The sequence below is a fragment of the Balaenoptera borealis genome (genome assembly GCF_965194805.1).
Source record: "Balaenoptera borealis genome assembly, chromosome: 3".
Lineage (NCBI taxonomy): Eukaryota > Metazoa > Chordata > Mammalia > Artiodactyla > Balaenopteridae > Balaenoptera > Balaenoptera borealis.
The window spans coordinates 180,143,048-180,169,406 of record NC_138866.1 but is presented as its reverse complement, the minus strand read 5'-3'; the positions used below and the strand labels follow the sequence as shown (position 1 = coordinate 180,169,406).

The following is a 26,359-nucleotide window of genomic DNA, read 5'->3' as shown; positions in this document are numbered from 1 at the left end:
AAAGGCCCCAAATAGTCAAAGCAATCTTGAGAAAGAAAAACGGAGCTAGAGGGATCAGGCTCCCGGACTTCAGACTATCCTACAAAGCTGCAGTAATCAAGACAGTATGGTACTGGCACAAAAACAGAAATATAGATCAATGGAACAGGATATAAAGCCCACAGATAAACCCATGCACATATGGTCACCTTTTTTATGATAAAGGAGGCAAAAATATACAATGGAGAAAAGACATCCTCTTCAATAAGTGGTGCTGGGAAAACTGGACAGCTACATGTAAAAGAATGAAATTAGAACACTCCCTAACATCATACACAAAAATAAACTCAAAATGGATTAAAGACCTAAATGTAAGGCCAGACACTATAAAACTCTTAGAGGAAAACATAGACAGAACACTCTTTGACATAAATCACAGCAAGATCCTTTTTGACCCACCTCCTAGAGAAATGGAAATAAAAACAAAAATAAACAAATGGGACCTAATGAAACTTAAAAGCTTTTGCACAGCAAAGGAATCCATAAACAAGATAGAAAGACAACCCTTAGAATGGGAGAAAATATTTGCAAATGAAGCAACTGACGAAGGATTAATCTCCAAATTACACAAGCAGCTCATGCAGCTCAATATCAAAAAAAAACCCAACCCAATCCAAAAATGGGCAGAAGACCTAAATAGACATTTCTCCAAAGAAGATATACAGATTGCCAACAAACACATGAAAGGATGCTCAACATCACTAATCATTAGAGAAATGCAAATCAAAACTACAATGAGGTATCACCTCACACTAGTCAGAATGGCCATCATCAAAGCATCTACAAACAATAAATGCTGGAGAGGGTGTGGAGAAAAGGGAACCCTCTTGTACTGTTGGTGGGAATGTAAATTGATACAGCCACTATGGAGAACAGTATGGAGATTTCTTAAAAAACTAAAAATAGAACTACCATACGACCCATCAATCCCACTACTGGGCATATACGCTGAGAAAACCATAATTCAAAAAGAGTCATGTACCACAATGTTCATTGCAGCTCTATTTACCATAGCCAGGACATGGAAGCAACCTAAGTGTCCATCGACAGATGAATGGATAAACAAGTTGTGGCTCATATATACAATGGAATATTACTCAGCCATAAAAAGAAACGAAATTGAGTATTTGTAGAGAGGTGGATGGACCTAGAGTCTGTCATACAGAGTGAAGTAAGTCAGAAAGAGAAAAACAAATACCGTATGCTAACACATATATATGGAATCTAAAAAAAAAAAAAAGGTTCTGAAGAACCTAGGGGCAGGACAGCAATAAAGACACAGAGGTAGAGAATGGACTTGAGGACATGGGGAAGGGGAAGGGGAAGCTGGGACGAAGTGAGAGAGTGGCATGGACATATATACACTACCAAATGTAAAATAGATAGCTAATGGGAAGCAGCCGCCTAGCACAGGGAGATCACCTTGGTGCTTTGTGACCACCTAGAGGGGTGGGATAGGGAGGGTGGGAGGGAGACGCAAGAGGGAGGAGGTATGGGGATATATGTATATGTATAGCTGACTCACTTTGTTATAAAGCAGAAACTAACACAACATTGTAAAGCAATTATACTCCAAGAAAGATATTAAAAAAAAAATAATAATAATAGTAGCTATGAGTTTTTTATAAGACACGTTTTTATCAAATTGAGAAAATTCCCTTCTATTACGGGGTTGCTGGTGGTTTTTATGTATGACCTTGCTATTTTTATCTATGATCCAGTATTGACTTTTATCAAGGCCTTTTTCTTTACCTACTGAATTAATTGCATATTTTTGCTCCTTTATTCTGTTAATGTAGTGAATTACACATTTATTTGCTTTTTGAATGTTAAGCCAATTTTGAATCCTGGAATAAACTTCACTTGTTATTGTAGTACTATCGTTTTTATATATTGCTAAATTTGATTTGCTTATATTTTATTAAGGATTTTTGTGTGTACATTTACAAGGAATATTAGTCTGTAGTTTTCTTGTGATGTCATTTTTAGGTTTTGGCATCAGTGTTATGGTGAGTATATAATATGAATTGGGAAATGTTCTTTCTTCCTTGTAAACTGAAAGAAGTTCTGTATTATTGTAATTACTTCTTCCTAAAAGTTCAGTAGAATTCACCAGTGAATTCTGGGCCTGGTATTTTCTTTCCAGGAAGGTTTTTTAATTAGGCATTCATTTTCTTTAACAGATATATTACTCTTTAATTTCTCTTTCTTCTTGTGCTACTTTTACAAAGTTGTATTTTTAAAGGAATTTGTTCATTTCTAGGGAATTTCTCAAATTTGTAGAGAAAAAGTTTTTCATGATGTCCTTTTAGTATTTCTTTAATGTCAAAGATCCAGAGTGATGTCCTTGTGTTCATTCCTGATATTTTTCTTTCTAGGGTTTATAAATTTTACTTATCTTTCAAAGGGCCAACTTTTGCTTCATTGATTTTCCCTATCATTTTTTTTTCTATTTTAGGAGTTTCTTCTTTTATCTACTATTTCTTCCTACAGTGTTTTTGGTTTTATTTCCCTGTTCTGTTTCTAGCTTCTTCAGGTAGAAGCTTCCTAGATCATTGACTTTGAATATTTCATTTCTAATACATGCATTTAAGTTATATAACTTGTTTCCAAGCACTAATTTTGTTCCATCCTATGGATTTTGATATGTCATATTTTTATTATTATCTAGTCCAAAACATTTTCTAATTTCCACTGTGATTTCTTCTTTGATCCATGGCTTATTAAAAAGTATGCTGCACCATTTAAAAATATCAGGCGATTTTCTAGTTACTTTATTATTATTATTATTATTGAGTTCTGGTTTAATTTATTAGAATCAGAGAACATAGTCTTATAATTTCAATCTTTTGAAACTTATCAGGAAACTCCTTTGAAAAAGCATATGATCTATTTTGTTAACTGTTCTCATGCACTTGCAAAGAATGCGTATTCTCCAGTTTTTGGATGCAGTATTCTATTGACTAGCTTGAGTTAGTTAATCGTGTTGTTCAGACCTTCTACATCCTTGCTTGTTTTTTCATCTGTTTATTCTATCAGTTACTAGGACGTGTGTTAAAATGCTCAACTATGTTTATAAATGTTTGTCTTCTTTTATTTCTATCATTTTTCACCATGTTATTATGTACATGTAGACTTAGGATTGTTTTGTCTTTCTGATGAATCAACCTATTTATCATTATGAAATATCCTCTTGATCTGTGTCTTGAAGTTTACTTTTTCTGATATTAATATAGGCATAATAGCTTTCTTATGATTGGTGTATGCAAGGAATTTTTTCCCATCCTTTTACTATGGACCTATCTTATGTTTAAATTGTATCTTTTGTAGTCAGCAATGACTGGACTTTGTTATTTATCTAGTTTAACTATTTCTTACTTTAATTAGAACATTTAGTCCATTTACATTTAACTACTGATGTAGTATGCCATCTTCTTACTTGTTTTCTATTTATCCCACTTGCCATTTGTTCCTTTTTTCCCCTGTCTTCTTTTAGATTAATCAAGTAGTTTCTAGTATTACATTTTATCTCTTCTATTGGCTTTTAGCGATACCTCTTTGAATTATTTCAGGGGTTACACAGAGGTTATAAAATGCAAACTTTGCAAACTGAACATATCAAAATCCATCTGGAATACCACTTACTAGACAATGTAAGAAACCTTTGAAAACTATAACTTACTCCCCTTTGTGACTTTTATGGAATTATTGTCATATATTTGATTTTTGCACATGTTAAAAATCCCACACTACCTTATAGTTATGGTTGTTGTAAAGACTTTAAAGAAAAAAGTTTGAAGCATTAAAAATACTTTTACATCTTTACTTACATATTTACCTTTTCTGATGCACTTCATTCCTTCTAGGCTTTTATTCAGGATCGTTTCTCTTCAACCCAAAGGACTTCTTTTGTATTTCTTATAGTGCAGGTGATTAATTCTCTCAGACTTTGTTTGCTTGAAAATTTGCTTATTTTGCCTACAGTCTTGAAGGACCTTTTCACTGAGTATAGCAAACTAAGTTGACAGTCTTCTTTTTCTTTTGGCATGTTAAAATGTCATTCCTTTGTCCTCTAGTTTTCATTGTTTTTGAATAGAAGTTGTTTTCTGAAACATAAAGTATCCTTTTAATCTGGATATTATTAAAGTTTTCTCTCTAAGTTTGGTTTTCCTCTCTATTATGGTTTTCAGCAGTTTGGCTATTATATGCGTAGGTGTAATGTTCTTTCTTTGTCGAACAATTTTTGTTTGGGGATCTGAGATTCTTGAATCTCTATAGGTTGATGTCTTCCTTCACTTTTGAAAAACTCTGCTATTATCTCTTCACATGTAGCTCTGCCTTGTAATTTTCTCTGTTCTCTTCCTGGGACTCAAATTACGTGTCATTCCATAATTCTCTGAAGATCTGTTCTTGTTTTCACGTTTTTTTCCCCATTGTGCTTTAGATTAGATAATTTCCGTTGACCTGTTCAAGAACATTTATTCTTTCTTTTGCTGTGTCAAGTTTGTTATTAAGCCTTCCCAGTGAATTTTTCATTTTAGATATTATATTTTTTGTTATAGGATTTCTATCTGACTCCTTTTTAAGGCTTTTCATCTTATAATGGATATTTCCTCTCATTTTGTGCACCACTCCTTTAAAGTTCTTTAGCATATTCGTGATAGTTCTCTTAAAATCCTTGTCTCTAATTCTAACAGCTGGGTCATCTGGGGATCTGCTTCTAGTGATCATTTTTTTTCTGTTGATTTAAAGTCACATTTTCCAGCTTCCCTTCATATCTGTAACTTTCGATTGCATATCATTATGTGACAAAAGAGCATTAGAGATTGAAGTAGAGAATAATTTTTTTCCAGAAAAGCCTTACCCTTTAGGGTTAGAGGTTGATTTCTTTTCTCAGCAGTAAGTGAGCAGGGTCAGGATTGCATTGCTGCTTTACTTACTTTCAGTTTATTTCTGGTGCCAGTTGTTTTGAGAATGAGATCAGAACTTTAGAATCTACTGAAAGACTGCTCTCTGCCTTCCAGCCCCATTTTCATCTTCCCCAAGGTGCTGTTCACTCAGTATTATTGCTGAGGCAGGCAGGGACAACTAGTTCTGTATTTGGAGATCCTCTAAATTCTGCTCCTCTAGACCAGCTGATGTAATCCTAGCTTCACTCACCTCTCGGCTACCCCTGTGTCTCTGCCACAAGTCTGAGGATGAGCGTTTCTTCAGTTCATTTTTCATACTATATTGTTTACAAATTTATAAAGTCTGATATTTGCATTTCATGTTTTGTTCTGATTTAAAACCAGCTAGAAAACAAACTTACAGTTACCAGGGGATAAGGGGGGGGAGGGATAAATTGGGAGATTGGGATTGACATACACACAGCTATATATATAAAATAGATAACTTATAAGAACCTACTGTGTAGCACAGGGAACTCTCCTCAGTACTCTGTAATGGCCTATATGGGAAAAGAATCTAAAAAAAGAATGGATATATATATGTGTATGTATAACTGATTCACTTTGCTGTACACCTGAAACTAACACAGCATTGCAAATCAACTATACTGCAATAAAAAAATTAAAAAAAAAGAATACTTGCATAATGAGGATGTTTAGAAAATGCTCACACCACCACATGTGTTATTGGATGCATAACTGTATTAACAAAAGAAGCTTACCTGGCTACTTTCTAATCATATTTTGAAGTGATGTCTACACATTTTTGGGGTGTGTGTGTATGAGGGTGTTTCTGTATGAGATTAGCATTTGAGTCATTGGACTCAGTGAAGCAGATTGCCCTCCCCAATGCAGGTGACCAGCGCAGGTGAACATCGGCCAATCCACTGAGGGCCTGAACAGAGCAGGAGGCAGAGGAAGGTTGCAATCACCATCCCTCTGCCTGACTGCTTAAGCTGAGGGAGGAGGGTCTTCTCCTCCCTCGGACGGGGAACTACATCTTCAGCTCTTCTGGTTCTCAGGTCTTTGGACTTGGACTGACCTATAACACCAGCTTTCCTGAGTCTCCAGCTTGCAGATGGCCAACTGTGGGACTTGCCATCTTCCATAATCACGTGAGCCATTTCCTCATAAGAAAATCTATCTATATACGTACATATCTTTATCTATCTATCTGTCTATCTACCTACCTACCTATATCTATCTATCTGTGTCTTATTGGTTCTGTTTCTCTGGATAACCCTGACTAATACATGGTAATTACATGTATTAGTACTAATACATGGTAATCAATAACTGAGAATGAGAAGGTCCTAGAGTTACCATAGTGGAAGTGACAGAGGTAAGATGCCTGAAAAAATCAATAGAGAAAAGGGGTTCAAGGCAAATGAGAGGGGAGAGAATGGTCCAGGTGTAGCAACGAGGAGCAAAGAGGACACTTAGCCCATCTGTACGTCTAGTGGATCAAGAGCGAGAGGTTGAGTCACAGTGGCTGCCACTTGAAAGGGCTGGAGAAGATGCAGCGTCCTCAGGGGAAGGGCAGGTTTGGGGTTCTGAGCAAGAATGGACTATAGTCAGTTCTCCTGTAACACTTGTTTTGAAATGGGAATTTGTTCAGCACAATTGACATATTAGGGAACCATTTGAGTCTAAGGTGAATTTTGCATTTACTTAGATGCAGTCTCACCTGTGAGCCATACGAAGTGAAACTCAGAAGAGCTCGCCAGGCTGACCGGAGCACCTTAGGCAGACACGAAATGCACACCCTGCAGCCTCCACCAGGGCCTCGGTTTCCCACATGGGTTAGGAGCCGCCCTCACGTTAGGTGTTACAAATTCCCTCTGGTTTCAGCGGGCCCTTCTCTCACTGTCTCACGACCACCCACAAGCTGCAGCCCGTCAACATCCACTTCCACAGGCACCTGGAAGTCTTGTTCAAGGTAAAATGCCACGTTCATTGGAACGTATATGTCTTTCTTCACCATTTCACAGGTGTCAAGCTGTGCTACTGTTTTTATTCGATTTCTGTGTTTTTCTAATATGTCACTGACAAAGTTCTTGAATGTTTTGCTCCCATGCTGTTTTCCCCGTAAGCTCTGTGGTTTTTATAGGGCGGTTTTTTTGGTTTGTTTGTTTGTTTTTTATTTATTTTTGGCTGTGTTGGGTCTTCGTTGTGGTGCGCGGGCTTCTCACTGCGGTGGCCTCTTCCCGTTGTGGAGCACGGGCTCTAGGTGCACGGGCCTCCGTAGTTGTGGCACGTGGGCTCAGTAGTTGTGGCTCGCGGGCTCTAGAGCGCAGGCTCAGTAGTTGTGGCTCGTGGGCTCAGTAGTTGTGGCTCATGGCTCACGGGCTCTAGAGCTCAGGCTCAGTAGTTGTGGCATGTGGGCTCAGTAGTTGTGGCTCACGGGCTCTAGAGCTCAGGCTCAGTAGTTGTGGCATGTGGGCTCAGTAGTTGTGGCTCACGGGCTCTAGAGCACAGGCTCAGTAGTTGTGGCGCACGGGCTTAGTTGCTCCGTGGCTGTGGGATCTTCCTGGACCAGGGCTTGAACCCGTGTCCCCTGAATTGGCAGGTGGATTTCCAACTACTGTGCTGCCAGGGAAGCCCTATAGTGCGGTTTTAAATAGCACAGTGATTTTTGTTGCGTTACCGCAGACCTGTGTTTAGAGATAGGCTGCTGTTCAGTGGATTTTGCTGATGAATGGACCATACGCTCCAAAGAGCATTGTGGAAGGGTTTTGAGGAGATAAGGAGGTGCAGGAGGAGAGGACAGTAAAGGGATTATGAGAATGCAGGGTGTAAAGTGTGACCTGGGAGTCTGGAGCTGCTTGGGGATTAAACAAGAGACAAAGGGTACAGTGGGATTAGTGCTGTGGTCTCCAGGCTCGCAGTGACACCCAGGCTGTGAGTGTTGAAGTTGGCAGTGGGGTGGGGTTGGTCAGGGCAGGGGGTGGGTGACTTTCTGGGCCCCTTGTTCTTTTTTTTTTTTTTTTTAAGAATTCTGGCTTTTATTCCAAGTGTGATGAGAAGCCTTTGGAAGGTTTTTTGTTTTGTTTTGTTTTGTTTAAATTTATTTATTTATTTATTTTTGGCTGTGTTGGGTCTTCGTCTCTGTGTGAGGGCTTTCTCTAGTTGTGGCAAGTGGGGGCTACTCTTCATCGGGATGCGCGGGCCTCTCATTATCGCGGCCTCTCTTGTTGCGGAGCACAGGCTCCAGACGCGCAGGCTCAGTAATTGTGGCTCACGGGCCCAGTTGCTCCGCGGCATGTGGGAATCCTTCCAGACCAGGGCTCAAACCCGTGTCCCCTGCACTGGCAGGCAGACTCTCAACCACTGCGCCACCAGGGAAGCCCCCTGGGCCCCTTGTTCTTTCTGCCAAAGGAAGCAAAGAAGTGAGGAGGTGAGGGGGTCAGGGCGAGTGGGATCTCTCTGGGCACAAGGGGCTCCCTGAGAGAATCAGTACTTGAGTTTGAGTAAGTTCAAGATACAAATGAGATAATACTCATTATTACATCTGTTCTGATAGGAGGAGGGGATTTAAAAGTAGGAAAGGTCAAGGCCTGAAAAATTGGGGTGGAGTGGAGAAACTTATTCCGGTGCAAGAGGGAGAACATAACAAAAAGAGGAGGTTGGAGACCCACATAAAGAAAAACGATTTCACAGCCTTCCCGGTTTTGCCTCAGTTTATTTTCAGTGTCTGAGCGGGAATTGTGATGAGGACTTGATATCATTTCCGTCAAAACTGTCAGGTACTTTATGAAATGGTTTGAGAAGGGAGGATAACTTTTTGAATAGAAAACATTCTTATTTTATTTAAAAAATAAAGTTAATGTTCTTCCAATAGAAAGGGGGTGAAGTGCTGAAAGTAAAAGAAGAAAAAAAAAACTCATTCTCCACCAAGGAGTAGAACCACCTCTAATACTTTAGCGTATTTTCCTTTGAATATTTTCAATATTCCATGTTTAATGTGAGTGGACCCCAAACTAAAAGCGTGTACTAAAAGCAATAGTGTGTATTCTAATACTAATTATTTTTAAAACACTGCTTTCTGATTTTAAAAGCATTCATCTCAACATAAAAGTCATGACGTATAGAAAAGTATGAAAGAAAACTGAGTGCTAAGAACTCCATCACTCAGAGTTTTATGTATTTTCTGGAAGGTTATTTTACTTACAGTTTAATTTCACAATATCCCGTGCATGGCATGGTTACCCCAGGTCTATTTATAAGTTCTACATCCGTGATTTTCAAACTGTAATCAGTGGGCCACCTGCATCCACAACTCCTGTGAGCTTGCTGAAATGCTGATTCTTGGGCCAGGATCCAGGACCACTTAGTTGGGATCTCCAGGGGGTGGACCCAGGAGTTAGCATTTTACAACCTCTTCAGCTGTTTCTTACAGTAAAGTTTGGAAATATGATCTAGGTGGGGGACAATATAAAGAGAAACTTAGGTATAAATATCTGGTTATTAGCCTCTTCCAGTTAAAATTGAACCACTGGAGTTATATTCAAGAGTGATAACACCAGAGTTTGTTAAGCTGTGATGTGCCAGGTATTTGACATGTGAAACCCCAATTTTCCCAGGACTCTGAGTACAAATTGAGTCACATTAAAGATCTTATTTCATGAATTTGTGCCCTTACCAGCATAACACAGTTCAGCCCTTCTCCGACCTTCCCAGTCAGGTCTGGAAGCCCGTGCTGTGTGTCCTCCGTGCCCTGGAAGCGCTCACTCATTGATGGTGCTTTAGTAATTCCACTGATATTTCTCTAATTTACTATTTCTCTTGCCTGGCCAGTTTCACTGGTACCTGCATGCCTCAGGATTCTGCAGAGAAACAGAACGGATAGGATGTATGCACGTGTGTATAAGAAGAGATTTATTATAAGGCCTTGGCTCACCCGATTAGGGAGCTGGCAAGTCCCAAGATCTATACGGTGAGGCAGCGAGTTGGACGCCCAGGGGAGCCAATGGCGGAGCTCCCGTCCGAGACCGAAGGTCTGAGAACCAGGAGAACCGACGGTGCGTTTCTAGTCTACAGGCTGGCAGGCTCGAGACCCAGCAAGAGCTGATGTTTCCGTTTGACCCAAAGGCAGAAAAAAGCTGATGTCTTTGTTTTAGTAAGGAGGAATTCTCTCTTCCTGGGCAGAGGGTCAGCCTTTTTGTTCTAGTTCAGGCCTTTGACTGATTGGAGGAGGCCCAGCCACACTAGAGAGAGCAATCTGCTTTACTCAGCCTACTAATTTATTTTATTATTTTTTAAAATTTTTATTTTATATTGAAGTACGGTTGATTAACAATGTTGTGTCCGTTTCAGGTGTACAACACAGTGATTCAGTTTTACATATACAAGTATCTATTTTTCAGATTCTTTTCCTATTTAGGTTATTACAGAATATTGAGCAGAGTTCCCTGTGCTATACAGTAGGTCCTTGTTGGTTGTCTACATATCAATCCCAAACTCCCAATCTATCCCTGCCCCACCCCCTTCCCCCAGTAACCATAAGTTCGTTCTCCACGTCTGTGAGTCTGTTTCTGTTTTGTAAATAAGTTCATTTGTATCTTTTTTTTGTGTGTCCACATATAAGCGATATCATATGGTGTTTTCTTTCTCTGTCTGACTTACTTCACTTAGTATGATAATCTCCAGGTCCATCCATATTGCTGCAGATGGCATTACTTCATTCTTTTTAATGTGAACCCAACAATTTAAATGTCCATCTCCTCAAAAACTTCCTCACAGAAACATCCAGAATGATGTTTGACCAATTATGTGGGCACCACGTGGCCCAGTCACGTTGACACATAATTAACCATCAGGCTCTGTCTTTCTTATTCAATCCAGATGGTGCATGTGGTATTATATGAATAAGTTAAGTAGTTTTTATATTACAGCCTAATTATTAGAGATCACATATTATTATGTACTAAAATGCTAATTCAGGGTTTTAAAATAAAACTACACTTTCACAAGCTAAATTTAAGTATCAATACAATAATTCAGTCTAATATGAAAGGAGCGGCATTGCAGTTGGGAATATATTCTGATCCTTAAATTATTTTACTTTTTTTTTAATGAAAAGCATTATCTTTGCCTATTCTTTCATTATTTGCTTGTGTTATTTTATTTATATGGGTTTCTTGAAAATAGCATATTCATTCATTTTTGTTAACAGATATTTACTGAGGGCTTTGCTATATGTAGTCCCTGTAAACACTGGAGAAACTCCTGTGACAGGCATGGAATTGCAGACCAATTGGGAAACACATATTAAACAATTCATTACATAAGTAACTTCTAGTAACGCTTGTGGTCTGAAAGAAAAATGCAGGATGTGACATATAATGGGGCCTCTGTCCTAGAAATGAGGGTTTATGAAGTTGTGGAAATTTCCTCAAGCTGAGGCCATAAAGGATGATCTAGAGTTAGCTTCATGTTGGATGGAAATAAAGCTCTTTCAGCAGAGGAAACAGAACGTGCAAAGCTTCTGAGGTAAGAAAAAGCTCAGAGCATTTGGACTAAGAGAAGTCTAAGGTGGTGAAAGCCAAGAGGAGTCCATGTAGACCCATGTAGGCTTTGTGGAGGGTTTGGGATGTTTTCTTTCTTTCTTTCTTTCTTTTTTTTTTTAATTTTCATTGGAGTACAGTTGCTTTACAATGTTGTGTTAGTTTCTGCTGTAAAGCAAAGTGAATCAGTTATATATATACATATATCCAATCTTTTTTAGATTTCCTTCCCATTTAGGTCATCACAGATCGTTGAGCAGGGTTCCCTGTGCTAATCAGCAGGTTCTCCTTAGTTATCTGTTTTATACATGGTAACATGTATGCGTCAATCCTAATCTCCCAATTTATCCCCCCACTTTTCCCCCCTTGTTAACCATAAGTTTGTTCTCTGTATCTGTGACTCTATTGCTGCTTTGCCAATAAGTTCATCTGTAACATTGTCCTAGATTCCACATATAAGTGATATTATATATTTGCTTTTCTCTTGCTGACCTACTTCATTCTGTATGACAATCTCTAGGTCCATCCACGTCTCTGCAAATGGCACTATTTCATTCCTTTTTATGGCTGAGTAATATTCCTTTGTATATATGTACCACCTCTTTCTTTATCCATTCCTCTGTCGATGGACACTTAGGTTGCTTCCATGTCCTGGCTACTGTAAATAGTGCTGCTTGGGATGCTTTCTTAAAACACATGGGAAGCCTCTAAAGGGTTTTAGGCAGATGCTGTGATTGGATGTGCAGTTGAGAAGATCACTCTGGACGCTCCCTGGAGGTTGGACTAGGGAGAGGGGGGAGTGGCAGTAAGGAGGTGCTTTGGAAGCCATGGAAGAAGGGAAGGTAGGATGACGGCTGGACGCAGGGCGGTGGTGCTGACGGGCAGCAGTGGACACTTTCAAGGGAGTCTGAAGACACAGAATTGACGGACTTGGATGTGGATGAAGGAGAAGGAGGAATCAAAAATTGCTGCCAATTTTCTAGGATCACTATCGGAGCGGATGATTTTGTCCTTTATTGGGAGAGGGCCCACTGGAGGGTTAGCCAACTTAAGGGGGAAGATTTTGAGCTCACTCTGGACTTCGGATGTCAGCGGGATTGCCAAGTGTAGTAACGTCAAATAGACAGTTTGGAGGGAGGGAGGAGGGTCTAGGCTATTGGTGTATAAATGCTTTGGTTTTGACCCAATCTGGGTGGATGAATTTTCTAGAATGAAAAATACTGCTTGCAGACCTCCACCTACTTTTCTGCCCAGCTGAGTCTACGGTGATTCCAGTCTCCAAATGGATTTTGGAAGAGAGGAACCGCTGGCACTGGAGTAGGGGGTGCAATAGAGGTGAAGAAAGGCCAAGAGCATTCTGAGTATGTCAAAAGGGCACTCAGGCAGAAGAGTAGCAACTGCCCACTGCTCTCCGTGGGGCAGAGCTTCTATCATCAAACCTGCCAATGATCCTAAGGCAGAAATAAAGAATCTTTCCTTATTCCATTCAGTAGGTCAGGCTCCTTTGGTTGCAATTCCATTGGACTTATATTAAGTTGAAATTATCTCCAGTACTAGATTTTTCTGGTGGTTTTGGGTTTTATTTTCTTCTGTTTTTGTGTGGCATATTTTAAGGGGAGTTTGGAAAGCTAGGTCAGAGGTTGCTAGACAGACATCATTTTTAACCAGTAGTCAAATTTCTTCTTTTCTTTTTTTTTAATTTTGATTTTTTAAAAAATTTTATTGATGTATAGTTGATTTACAGTGTTATATTCATTTCTGCTGTACAGCAAAGTGACTCAGTTATACATATATATTTTTTCATACTCTTTTCCATTATGGTTTATCACAGGATATTGAATATAGTTCCCTGTGCTATACAGTAGGACTTTGTTGTTTATCTATCTTATTTTCTGATTAAACAAAATAATTTCGTATTTAGTTGATTCTGTATAACGGTATCACCACTGTCTTGTTTGGGGCATATTCTTTTTTTTTTTAATTGAATAAAAGATTTAATTAAATTTTATAGTGCTTTGCAATCTTCAAAAGTTTCACACACATGGTTTCATATAATCCCATAATAACTCTTTTTTCCCCCTACACCTATATTGCCACTCCCAGTTTCCCTCTCCCCATTGGCAACCACTAGTTTGTTCTCTGTATCTATGAGTCCGCTTCTTACTTGTTTTATTCACTAGTTTGTTGTATTTTTTTAGATTCCACATATAAGTGATATCATACAGTATTTTTCTTTCTCTGCCTGACTTATTTCATTTAGCATAATGCCCTCCAAGTCCATCCATGTTGCTGCAAATGGAAAAATTTCATTCCTTTTTATGACTGAATGGTATCCCATTGTGTATGTGTATATTTATGTGTATATATATGTATATATATATACACCACAACTTCTTTATCCATTCATCTGTTGATGGACACTTAATGTTTCTTCCACACCTTGGCAATTGTAAATTATGCCACTATGAAAACTGGAGTGCATGTACTTTTTCAAATTAGGGCATATTCTTTTGAATCTAATCAGAAATATATGAAAATGATACTATGTTTTAAATAATTTCCCCAAATTTTTAAAGACAGAAAATGAAAGGTAATACTTAGAACTCAACAAACTCTTCAGTTTTTAAAATTTCTAGTTCAGTGGATCAGTGTTTAGCAGGAATAAGATGTTCCGTTTTATCCCATTGGATAATTTAGGACCCAGAATAAAAAGTATAATAGAAAAATAATGGACTATTGTGTTTTCTTCAAATCAGGGAATTTGGTATTATGTTTAGGTCTTGGTATTTATAGAGCAGCAAAAGAATTCTATCCTTACCTAAGGAATAGTTATTATTGTTATTATTACTATCATTATTATTATTTTATTTTTAAAAAATAATTTGTTTTATTTACATTTGGCTGCATCGGGTCTTAGTTGCGGCACACAGAATCTTCGTTGAGGCATGCGAGCTCTCCGTTGTGGTGCGTGGGCTTCTCTCTAGTTGTGGTGTGCAGATTTTCTCTTCTCTGGTTGTGGCGAGTGGGCTCCAGGGCGCATGGGCTCTGTAGTTTGTGGCACGCAGACTCTAGTTGACGCACGCGAGCTCAGTAGTTGTGGCGCACGGGCTTAGTTGCCCTGCGTCATGTGGGACCTTAGTTCCCTGACCAGGGATGGAACCTGTGTCCCCTGCATTGTAAGGCGGATTCTTTACCACTGGACCACCAGGGAAGTCCCTATTACTATTATTCTTATTTAGGCACTTTTTCTTTCCTACGTATCAAGAGTACTGAGTGTAGCTTTCAACCTAATTCATAATTAGTGTCTAATTCAGTTGGTTGGGAGATTGCAAAAGATGGCATAGGCTGAAATGAATCAGGGTTTCCTGAACAAAAACATAGCAGACATAGTACTTTATTCATTTTTCTTGTTTCCCTGTACTCTTTATTTTAAAACTCTTGAAAAATATATATAATTATACCATGTAAAGTATTTTGGGGCATCAACAGAACATAAGCACTATTTTGATGAAATATCAAGTTAAGTCTTTTAGTACAAACATCAAGCCATCTTTTATAGTTTTAATCTTTCTCTTTCTTTCTTTCTTTCTTTCTTTTTTCTTTCTCTCTCTCTCTCTCTCTCTCCTTTCTTTCTTTCTTTCTTTCTTTCTTTCTTTCTTTCTTTCTTTCTTTCTCCCTTCCTTCCTTCCTTCCTTCCTTCCTTCCTTCCTTCCTTCCTTCCTTCTTTTTCCCTCCCTTCCTCCCTTCTTTCCTTCCTTTCTTCCTTCTTTCCTTTCTCTTCCCTCCCTCCCTCCCTTCCTTCCTTCCTTCCTTCCTTCCTATTAACTGCTAGGCACAGAGCAGTTTGTCTAAATGTATGGAGAGTATGTAGCTGTCTACAGCATGATGTTGGCCTTAAAGGACTTAACTTCTTGTCTTAAATAACACATATATGTGCACCTAATAAAACAGGGTGAACTAAGAGGTGGAGTGAGCTAGATGTGCATTAAATGGGGAAGGAGCCAAGCCCTGCATTCTAAATGGAAAAACTGGGTTTATGGTTTTGGCAGGGCTGGGAGCAAGAGAACTGGCCAGATGGAAAGGGCTCTTTAAAATCACCTTAGTGACTGGATCGAGTGATTTGCTAACAAAATTCCCAATTTGGCACTAAAAATGAGGATTTTTATGATTGAAAAATTTTATGAGTAAAATTAGAAGCCATTAAAAGCTACATTTAGACCCAAATGACTTAACGAAGGGCCAGAATGCCTTTGTGGATCACAGTGGCTAATGTGAATTGTACTCAGAGGTGAATCTGGAGCCAGCGCAGACCGAGGCCCAGTTGTTTCTTCTATAAAACCAGTGCCTCTAAGTGAACCAGCTGCTGTGCTCTGAGCCTCCTAACATTTTGAGCTGTTTTCAAGTGTAGCTGCGAGTAGGGAGAATTCAGTCTTGGCAGTGGTTCACTCAGCACTATTAGGGATTCAAGGTAAAAATGTTGTCTGGGCAGATGAGCTTGGGAAACATTGAGTAAAACAAAGTTAAGCAAGGTTTTCTACGGCAGAACCTCTCTAAGATTTTAACACCCTTATTCGGACCGTGAACTTGCAACAATATTTCCCAAGTTTATTTGTCCAGCGAACCCTTTTTCCTAGAGCATCTTCTAAGAGTTGTGTTCCAGAAAATATGCTTTGGGAAACATTTTATTGGACTAATCTTTGACTATAGACTATAGCCGGGGTAACCATGTAATTTACAATATTATCCAAAGTGAGAGTCTTTGAGAATAGGCAGGGAGTTATTGGTAATTATGTTTGACAGCAAGCATAAACTGGGACTGCCTTGGGCAAACCAGGATGTATGATCCTCCTGGATCATAGCTAATAGGGCATGTTGCAGTGGCAAATATTACCCTCTGGACATTGCATCATAAAAGCAACAGAACATAAATAGGTTGGGTCAGTTCACATCCTCTGAGAAGCAGGTCTCAGGGTGAGCTTAGATATGCCAGAGGTTTATTGGGTGACCCTCCAGGAAAGGATGAAAAGGGAGGGAGGGAGGAGGAGGAGGAGGGAAGAGATTCAGACTGTGATTCAGGTCTGATCCCTGTGAAAGGACAGAGGAAGGAAAGGAAGGAGGGAGGGGGAAGGATTGGGTAGGAAGAACCTCAGATTGTAACACAGTACTGAGAAAGACTTGATCAAACTGATGGGTCCCAAAGCAAAAGGTGCATGTTGAAGAATCCCACCTCGGGCAGGAATGGGCTAGCCCTGGTGCCCTCGCTGTGGGAACCAGACAGGGGAAGCTTGGCTTCAGCAAAGATACCATGCCAGGTCCCAAGGGTGGCAGCTAGATGCTCCCTTCAGTAGGTTCTCTTGAAGGGGATATGAAAGGCTCATCTCTGTGGCCACCACCTAGGTTAACTTTCCAAACATTAAATACTGAATTACCATTATAACTATTTCAGTTCTATCATTTTGTCCAAGGACAATATCCAAGGACCTTGGACCTTGGCCCAGATCCCCACAGCCCTGTAGAAGAGGCTGACATTTCTTCATAATTGGGAAATCCCTTAGCTATTGAAAGACCCTTATCGCAAATGGGCATTCATTGGAGAAGCTTTTAGATGATTCCAGAAGATGCAATTCATCAGGAGAAATACGTTTATGAGGCGGTGGGGGGATGCCATCCTGGGCTTATTTGCAGTCTTGCTTCCAGTGAAATGCTGTTACCACAGACGCGCTGTATTGCAAGGGCAGCGGCAGTGTCATTGCTCCGTGGTTTACGGGTACGCGGATGATTCCTGTTCTTGGCAAATTCCAGCAGGCAGAGGAGAGAACTTCAGCAACTTTGAATTCAAGGCTCAAACCTTTACTGGCCCTGACTTGGCTGTTGAGACATGGCTCTTGGAGAGTTCCGTGCACTCTCTGAGACAGCATGAGTGTATTATCAGAAGTGATGGCCTGCACAATAGATTTCTCTGTTCTCCTCTGTGGCTGCTTCTAGGTGGAGATGGATTTTGACCCAGCAGACCAAAATGGAGCATTTGTCTATGACTGTATTCCAAAAACCCAAATGATCAATTGTGATTATGCCTCTGTGATGGTTAATTCTATGTATCAACTTAGCTGGGCCACAGTACCCAGATATTTGGTCAAACTCCAGTCAGTTTGTTGCTGGGAAGGTGTTTTTAGCTGTGAGTAACATTTAACTCAGTAGTCTTCAAGTAAAGCAGATGACCCTCCAGAACGTGGGTGGGCCTCATCTAATCAGTTGAAGGCCTTAAGAGAAAAAAGACAGAGGTTTCCTTGGGAAAGAGGGAGTTCTGCCTCCAGACTGCCTTTGGACTAAAGCTGCAATGTCACCTTTTCCCTGGGTTTTCAGCCTGCTGGTCTACCTACCCTATGAGATTTGGAGTTACCAGCCCCATGAGCCAATCCCTTAGAATAAATCTCTGTCTTTGTGTCTCTCTCACTTCCTCTTTCCCTCTCCCTCTCCCTCTCTCGCTCTCTCTTTCTCACACACACACACACACACACACACACACACAGACTATTGGTTCCGTTTCTCTGGAGAACCCTGCTCATTACAGCCTCTTAATGGAGAAGAGCCATGATATGCTTCATCCGAAATGGTGACTCATTCAAGTAGTTGGTATTTTACTTTGAAAAGCACTCTCTGCGCTCCCACCTGGTGTATCATCCTGATGATGAAGGAAACAGTAAATAATACCATTGGCGGGGGAGAGATCATACTCAGAGTACCCTCGTGGAGTCCTTACTCTGCGCCCGGTGTGGTTCTAGGCACTGCCTATGTATTAACACTTCGAGTTCACATTTAACAACCGTGTGAAGCGAGCATGGCTGTTCCCATTGTACACACGAGAAAACCGAGGCACAGAGAGGTTATAAAGCTTGTTCAAGGGCCACAGCTAGCAGGTGGCAGAGCCAGAGTGCCGATCGGGGGTCCTGCTCACGGGCCCGTGCTCTTACCCGCTGCAGGCTGTGCCTCTCGGGAGGCGCTGCACGCGACACGGAAATCCTGCTCCTGCAGCTGCGGGTCTCCTCCGCTCAGCTTGGGCTCTTGGTCCACACCCATCGGGGCCAGGGAGCCCCAGGCCTATCCGCTCCTCCCCACTTCTCCGGGGGCCCAGGACAGAAGCAGCACCACACACCTGCCCTGCCCGGCTCTACCTCTCCCCGCCCCTCACAGAAAGCTGTGCTTCTGTCATGATGAATAGATGTCACTGCACTTCTGTCCAAACCCATAGAATGTGAAACACCAACAGTGACCCCTAATGTAAACTGTAAGCCTTGGGTGGGGTGTCAGTGTACGTTCGTCGGTTGTAACCAGCGTACCACTCTGGTGGGGTCTGTTGATGATGCGGGAGGGACTGGGAGTAAATGGGAGCTCTCTGTGCCTTCTCACTTTTGCTGTGATCCTAAAACCACTCTAAAAGTCAAGTCTTTAAAAAAAAGACATATTGAAGCCCTAACCTCAGAACGTGACCTTATTTGGAAGTAGACTTATTGCAAATCAGTTAAGATGAGTTCATACTCAGATAGGATGGGCCCCTAAACCAATATGGCTGGTGTCCTTGTAAGAGAGGAGAACACCTGTAAATAGCAGCATGTACAGAGGGAGGACGGCGTGAAGACACACAGAAGTCGGCCGCGTGACCGGAGGGATGCAGCTACCAGCCAAGGAACACAAAGGACTGCCAGCAAACACCCGAAGCTAGAGGAGGCAAGGAAGAGTGCTCCCTTGGAGCTGTCAGAGAACATGGCCCAACCCTTGCCTTGATTTCAAACTTCTAGCCTCCAGACTGTGAGACAATAAACTTTCTTGTAAGCCAAGAAAAAAGAAAAAAAAAAAAAAAGAGAGAGAGAAGAAAGGAATGCTATACTTTGATTTCTAAACCTCAGGTTCTGGAACTTTCTGGGGGGACCTCCAAATTTGTTCAGCTCTTTCTGGATCCTCTGAATGGACCTTAAAGATGGACGATAGCAACTGCTTCTTCACGGAATTAATGAGGCCAACTCCCAAGGGCTGGGACGCTCTGAGATTGTTTGAAAGGGATCCAGGCTCTGCAACATGAGAGAGAAATGCATTTTATTTTATTTTATTTTTGGTTTGTACATAAATACTGTTTTATTTTTTATGTTTTTTATTTTTATTTTATATCTGAGTATAGTTGATTAACAATGTCGTCTTAGTTTCAGGTGTACAGCAAGGTGATTGTCATACTAAGTGAAGTAAGTCAGACAGAGAAAGACAAATATCATATGCTATCGCTTATATGAGGAATCTAAAGAAAAATGATACAAATGAACTTATTTACAAAACAGAAACAGACTCACAGACTTAGAGAAGGAACTTTTGGTTACCGGGCCCGGGCGGGCGGAAGGGATGGGGGAGGGATAGGTTGGGAGTTTAAGACTGACATGTATACCTGGCTATATTTAAAATAGATAACCAACAAAGACCTACTGTAGAGCACAGGGAACTCCACTCAATATTCTGTAATAACCTAAATGGGAAAAGGACTTGAAAAGGAATAGATGCATGAGAAACGCATTTTAAACAGGTATCTGAATCTTCTTGTGCCTATGAATGTCTCAGAATGTTTTAAAATGAATTAAATACATAGGATTACAAAGGACACCAATAATATTTTTACCAAACTATTAAATATGGTTACCAAACTGTTAAAAAATAAATTGCAATTTAATAATATAGGTGCTTTGTTATTAACATCATACCTCACGTGATTTAGCAGTGAATCTCATAGTAGAATTTCAAGGTAGTAACTAGGTTAAGTGATCTTTTGGAATCTCTGAGAACTGTTGTGATATGAAAATAGATGATATTGCAGCTGGTCACAGAGTCCCCAGTATTACTAATACTATTGTTGATTGTTGCCCACATTTATACTTGATGAAAATATTACATTTTGGTTAAAAGATAGTGAAAATAAAGATGCAGTTTTTTTCCATGCAAGTTTCCATGTTCAGAACTATTGTTTTTTTTTTAAATTTTATTTATTTATTTATTTATTTATGGCTGTGTTGGGTCTTCGTTTCTGTGCGAGGGCTTTCTCTAGTTGCGGCAAGTGGGGGCCACTCTTCATCGCGGTGCGCGGGGCTCTCACTATCGCGGCCTCTCTTGTTGCGGAGCACAGGCTCCAGACGCGCAGGCTCAGCAATTGTGGCTCACGGGCCTAGTTGCTCCGCGGCATGTGGGATCTTCCCAGACCAGGGCTCGAACCCGTGTCCCCTGCATTGGCAGGCAGATTCTCAACCACTGCGCCACCAGGGAAGCCCCAGAACTATTGTTTTAAAAGTTTCCAGATACTTCTTATCTAGGTAGAGACCAAAAATTCACCTTTGCTGGTGACTTTTATTCTTTATTCTTGGAAGGGCTGGTTGGGTGAACTCTGCCTACTCAGACGGACAGAGGCTTAATTGCTCCGCAGAAAGGATCATCCAGTACATTTTGTTGCTTGACAAAGTCTCTGCTCTAGAACTGGCTAGGTATTGGGGGGCAAAGGGGTGGAAAGAGAGGGACAGACAACCTTATCCAGGACTCAGGGAACTTCCAGGAAGCAAAGAAACTTCAGTCTCTTCCGTTCTGATTTTAAATGTGATGTGGTTAAGAGCACAGAATCTGAGCCAGACTTTTAGGTTCAAATCCCGCTTCTTCTAGTTGCTAGCTGTGTTACCTTACTTCTCCGTGTCTCCATGCTTTCATCGGAAAAATGGGGCAAAAATTAATATTTACTTCACAGCATCTCTATGAGGGTTAAGTGAACAAAGCGTTGAGAACAGACCCCAACTATTCATTATTATTATTGCTTCTGTTATTAAAGGTCAATATATCAGAACCTCTTTGAGGATTGACGGGGTGCTGACTGATGTCTGCTTGGCTTGCAAGAGTACCAAAGATTTCCAAGATGGAGCTCACGTCAGGGAGAGGATGTCTGGAGTCGCGGCCACAGATTCCCCATGGCTCCTTGGGTACGGTGGGCTGGTTCCAGCACGACCTCTGGATGAGGCTACAAATCTCTTGCTTCTTCTGCTTACCCGGATGGGCTTGGGCCACAGTGGCAGAGAACATGAATGCAAATAAAATAACCACATTCATAAGAGCCCCGTGGTGAAGTACCATCAAGGGAAAGGGGTCTCTCTCATTGTAAGAAAACTTACGGATCTAGATCACCCGTGGAATCATTTAAACAGTGATCATGGCACGTGACCTTTGAAAAACTCTGGTAGCAACAAAAGCGATGGTGATGAAGTAAGGACTGATCAGAGGGATAATTCCTTCTACCTGCTATTTGAAAGCCAGACTGGCCGTTTTATTGCAGTAAGACTTTACGGAAAAAAGCCCGAATGAACTTTTTGGCCAACCCAATAGAATGAAGAAACTTCCAGAATTCTTCCACAATTCCGGGCAAGTGGGTATTTGAGTGATTAATTTGAAAATTACAGAGGTATAACCTTATCTGTGTCTGAAGGTAGCAAGATAGTCATGCTACCAAAAATATTCTTTGGATGGATATTATAATTAATTCCAATTCTATGAGTGTATATAGACTTGGAAGTGATACCCAGATTGGGAAATAAAGGAGGAATCAAATCTAAGGTTTAAAATATGCTTGAGACTTGTTTTACAAATAATTTTGTATTAGCCATTGTTTTGAAATACTGCAAACCATTTTCTAGTCCTTTGCAACAGTACCAATAATCCAAAATTAATTCCAGTTGTCCCCTGCAACTTCCGGAAACAGATGCAGAAATTCAAACCATAATAGATGCTTTCCAAAGCGTCAGTGAGTCATATCAGAAGGGCAGCAATCAGGAGAGGTAGGCTGAACAAATGCGTAGTCACTCATCTGATGGGTTGTACATCTGATCACGTTGAAGTTTGTCCTCCAAAGGGCATTCTTGTTTTCAAATTTATTTTAAAGCACATGGAAAAAAGCTATCTCTTTTTGACTAGTCTGTAAATTGCCAGCATCCTTTATGGAGCTTATATGTCTACGCTGGTTAGCTGGTGATCAATGACTTCACCTGTGCATTTCCCCCAACCGGCTGTGTCCTCTCGCCCCACCAAGATTAAGAGGATGGCATCACATTGTAGAAAGGATCGGTATGTGGGGAAGGAAGAGACAGGTCTTGTTGACTCTGCACCACTTCGTGGCCATATGATCTGGGAACGTTACTTACCCTCACTGGGTAAAGAATGCTGTAGCTACTCAAAGCAGGAACTGGATCAGATAATCTTAGGATCCTTCCAAAAAAGGCTATTTCTGTACAGCTGTTAAAATTTTATACTGTGTATCTGTGTATAATTATTGTCTTTTAAATTTTCTTCTGGTTTTTGCATATGATGCAATGAGCATTTATTGCTAATTAAAACTATTAAAAAGAATTTGCACTATTAGTATTTTAGTTTCCCCAGTTAAAAAATCATTGAAATGTTATCATTAAACACTTAAGAAATTTTGCTGACATAACTCTGGTCTCTGTATGTTATTTTTAAATTGTACTGGGAGTGTGATCTTCATCTTAAATCTTTAGCAACACTGTCAACCTGATGCTCTGGGATAGAAAAGAGGAAATTGTCTCTGGTGTTGCAAAGGCAACCAAAATTCTCATTTTGAGTTAACACTGTGAGGATAAGCTGAGGGGTCCCACATTCCTTGTTGGTTGTGAGACCACGGGCCGTCTTCTTATTCTCTCTTTATTGCCATCTGTAAAATAAAAGTTGCTGTACAGATTAAATAATGATCACAATACATTATAGATAGCATCACTCTGTAAAAAGTAGATGTTTATTAGCATTTTGTAAGTTAACTGTGCTAACAGAAGGAAATTCTGCTCTTCAGTATTCTTTGTTTGTTTAAACATATTTTTGTCATTTTTCAGTTACAGTGTCTGACAATGAATTGCCAAACATAAGCTGTTATTTAATATGTAAAAAATTTTAAGTTGTCTTAAACTCATATCTCAATAGCACCATGTATTTTTTTCTTTTTTTAATTTTTATTTATTTATTTATTTATTTATGGCTGTGTTGGGTCTTCGTTTCTGTGTGAGGGCTTTCTTTAGTTGCGGCGAGCAGGGGCCACTCTTCATCGCGGCACGCGGGCCTATCACTATCGCGGCCTCTCTTGTTGCGGAGCACAGGCTCCAGACGCGCAGGCTGAGTAGTTGTGGCTCATGGGCCTAGCTGCTCCGCGGCATGTGGAATCTTCCCAGACCAGGGCTCGAACCCGTGTCCCCTGCATTGGCAGGCAGATTGTCAACCACTGTGCCACCAGGGAAGCCCTTTGTTTTGTTTTTATATAATTATAAATAATTTTTATTTATCTTATAATAGCAGGACATAAACATTTTCTAAGATAATTGAAAACACTTAATGAACATATGATTGACTGTCATATTCCATTGGATAGATATGCCATTATTTACTTAACCAGCTCCATTGTTGACTATTCTGTTTCCCAGTTGTTACTATTATAAATATTATTTTGATGAATATCTTTTTTTATTGAGGTATAGTTGACATATAACATGATATTAATTTCAGATATACAACCTAATGATTCAATGTTTGTATTGATATATACTGTGAAATGATCACAGTAAGTCTAGTTAACATCTACCACCATACGTAGTTACAAATTTTTTTTTCTTGTGATGAGAACTTTTAATATCCTCTCTTAGCAACTTTAAATACGCAACACAGTATCAGTAACTATAGTCACCATGCTGTACATTACATCCCCATCACTTACTTATTTTATAACTGGAGGTTTATACCTTTTAACTGTAAGCTCAGTTTTTTTGTTTATTTTTTTAGATTCTACATATAAGTAGGATTATATGGTATTTGTCTTTTTCTGTCTGACTTATTTCACTTAGCATAATGCCCTCAAGATCCATCCATGTTGCCCACAAATGGCAAGATCTCCTTCTTTTTTTATGGCTGAATAATATTCCACTACATATATATATATATATATATATATGTAGTGTAATACATACATACACATACATGCCGTATTTTCTTTTTGTTTGTGTTTTTTGGGGTTTTTTTGATGTGTTAATTTTTGTTAACATCTTTATTGAAGTATAATTTCTTTACATTGTTGTGTTAGTTGCTGCCGTATGACAAAGTGCATCAGCTATACGTCTGCATATATCCCCATATCCCCTCCCTCTTGCGTCTCCCTCCCACTCTCCCTATCCCACCCCTCTAGGTGGTCACAAAGCACTGAGCTGATCTCCCTGTGCTATGCAGCTGCTTCCCATTAGCTATCTATTTTACATTTGGTAGTGTATATATGTCCATGCCACTCTCTCACTTCATCCCAGCTTACCCTTCCCCCTCCCCGTGTCCTCAAGTCCATTCTCTACATCTGCGTCTTTACTCCTGTCCTGCCCCTAGGTTCTTCAGAACCTTTTTTTTTTTTTTTAGATTCCATATATATGTGTTAGCACACGGTATTTGTTTTTCTCTTTCTGACTTAACTTCACTCTGTATGATAGACTCTAGGTCATCCACCTCACTACAAATAACTCAAGTTCATTTCTTTTTATGGCTGAGTAATATTCCATTGTATATATGTGCCACATCTTCTTTATCCATTCATCTGTCGATGGACACTTAGGTTGCTTCCATCTCTTGGCTATTGTAAATAATGCTGCAATGAACATGGGGATGCATATGCCTTCTTGAGTTAGTGTTTTTCATTTTCTTTGGATAAATACCCAGAAGTGGAATTGCTGGATCATATGGTAGTTCTCTTTTTAATTTTTCGAGGAACGTCCATATTGTTTTCCATAGTGACTGCCCCCAATTTACATTCCCACCAAGAGTGCACAAAGGTTTCCTTTTCTCCATATCATCTCCGACACTTGTTATTTCTTGTCTTTTTTTATAATAACCATTCTAACAGGTGTGAGGTAATAGTTTATTGTGGTTTTGATTTGTATTTCCCTGATGATTCGTGACGTTGAGCATCTTTTCACGTATCTGTTGGCCATTTGTATGTCTTCTTTGGGAAAATGTCTATTCAGATCCTCTACCCATTTTTAATCGATTGTGGGGTTTTTTTGCTATTAAGTTGTATGAGTTCCTTGTATATTTTGGATATTAGCCCCTTATCAGCTATATGATTTACAAATATTTTCTCCCATTCGGTAGGTTGCCTTTTCATTTTGCTGGTCGTTTCCTTTGCTGTGCAGAAGCTTCTTGTTTTGATGTAGTCCCCATTGTTTATTTTTGCTTTGTTGCTTTTGCTTTTTTGTCTGATTCAAAAAAGTCATTGCCAAGACCGATCTGTCTATCTATCTATGTATCTATCATCTATCTATCTATCTGTCAGTAGATGAGCATATTCATCTAACTCTCTCACAGCTGGGCCTGCACCTGAGGTAATGTATTTTGCACCATCTCCCAGAGATTCCCAGTCTCCAGCTCTGGTAACTAACTTACTAACTTTGGCTGCCTTCATTCTCTGTATCAGTTTTCTCCCTCACCTGTCTGTGTTCCTTATACCACCTAGCAAACTGCTTTCACTCAAATCCTTGCCTCAGGGTCTTCTGTGGAAACCTAAACTAAGATGTCCTGTAACTGCTTCCTTTTATTTTTCAGACTGGCATGAGAAACCTTGGGAAGCAACTGCTTCTGTTTAGTATCACTTAGATATCTGGGATTCCACCACACGGCCGGAGTTTAAAAGTGTCCAGGAAAATCCTTCAGCTCAATTCTAGTTTGTCCACCCCTTCTTCATCGTTAGCTTTTTATTTCCTCCCTCCAGCAAGCCACTTGCTTCCACAGAAGTTGTTCACATAAGTAGTTTTCTCACCAGTCCAG

The 26,359-nt window shown here is 40.0% G+C and overlaps 1 protein-coding gene and 1 long non-coding RNA gene across 3 annotated transcripts in view; both read left to right on the top strand.

The window, feature by feature from the left end:
• ST8SIA6 (ST8 alpha-N-acetyl-neuraminide alpha-2,8-sialyltransferase 6) overlaps positions 1-26,359 on the top strand; it is a 261,570-nt gene that overhangs the window by 31,854 nt on the left and 203,357 nt on the right. The window lies entirely within an intron of this gene.
• LOC309625173 lies at positions 19,894-24,494 on the top strand. The gene is made up of 3 exons (XR_014242368.1): positions 19,894-20,481; positions 20,794-23,497; positions 23,804-24,494. It is a non-coding gene; the product is annotated as an uncharacterized lncRNA (long non-coding RNA).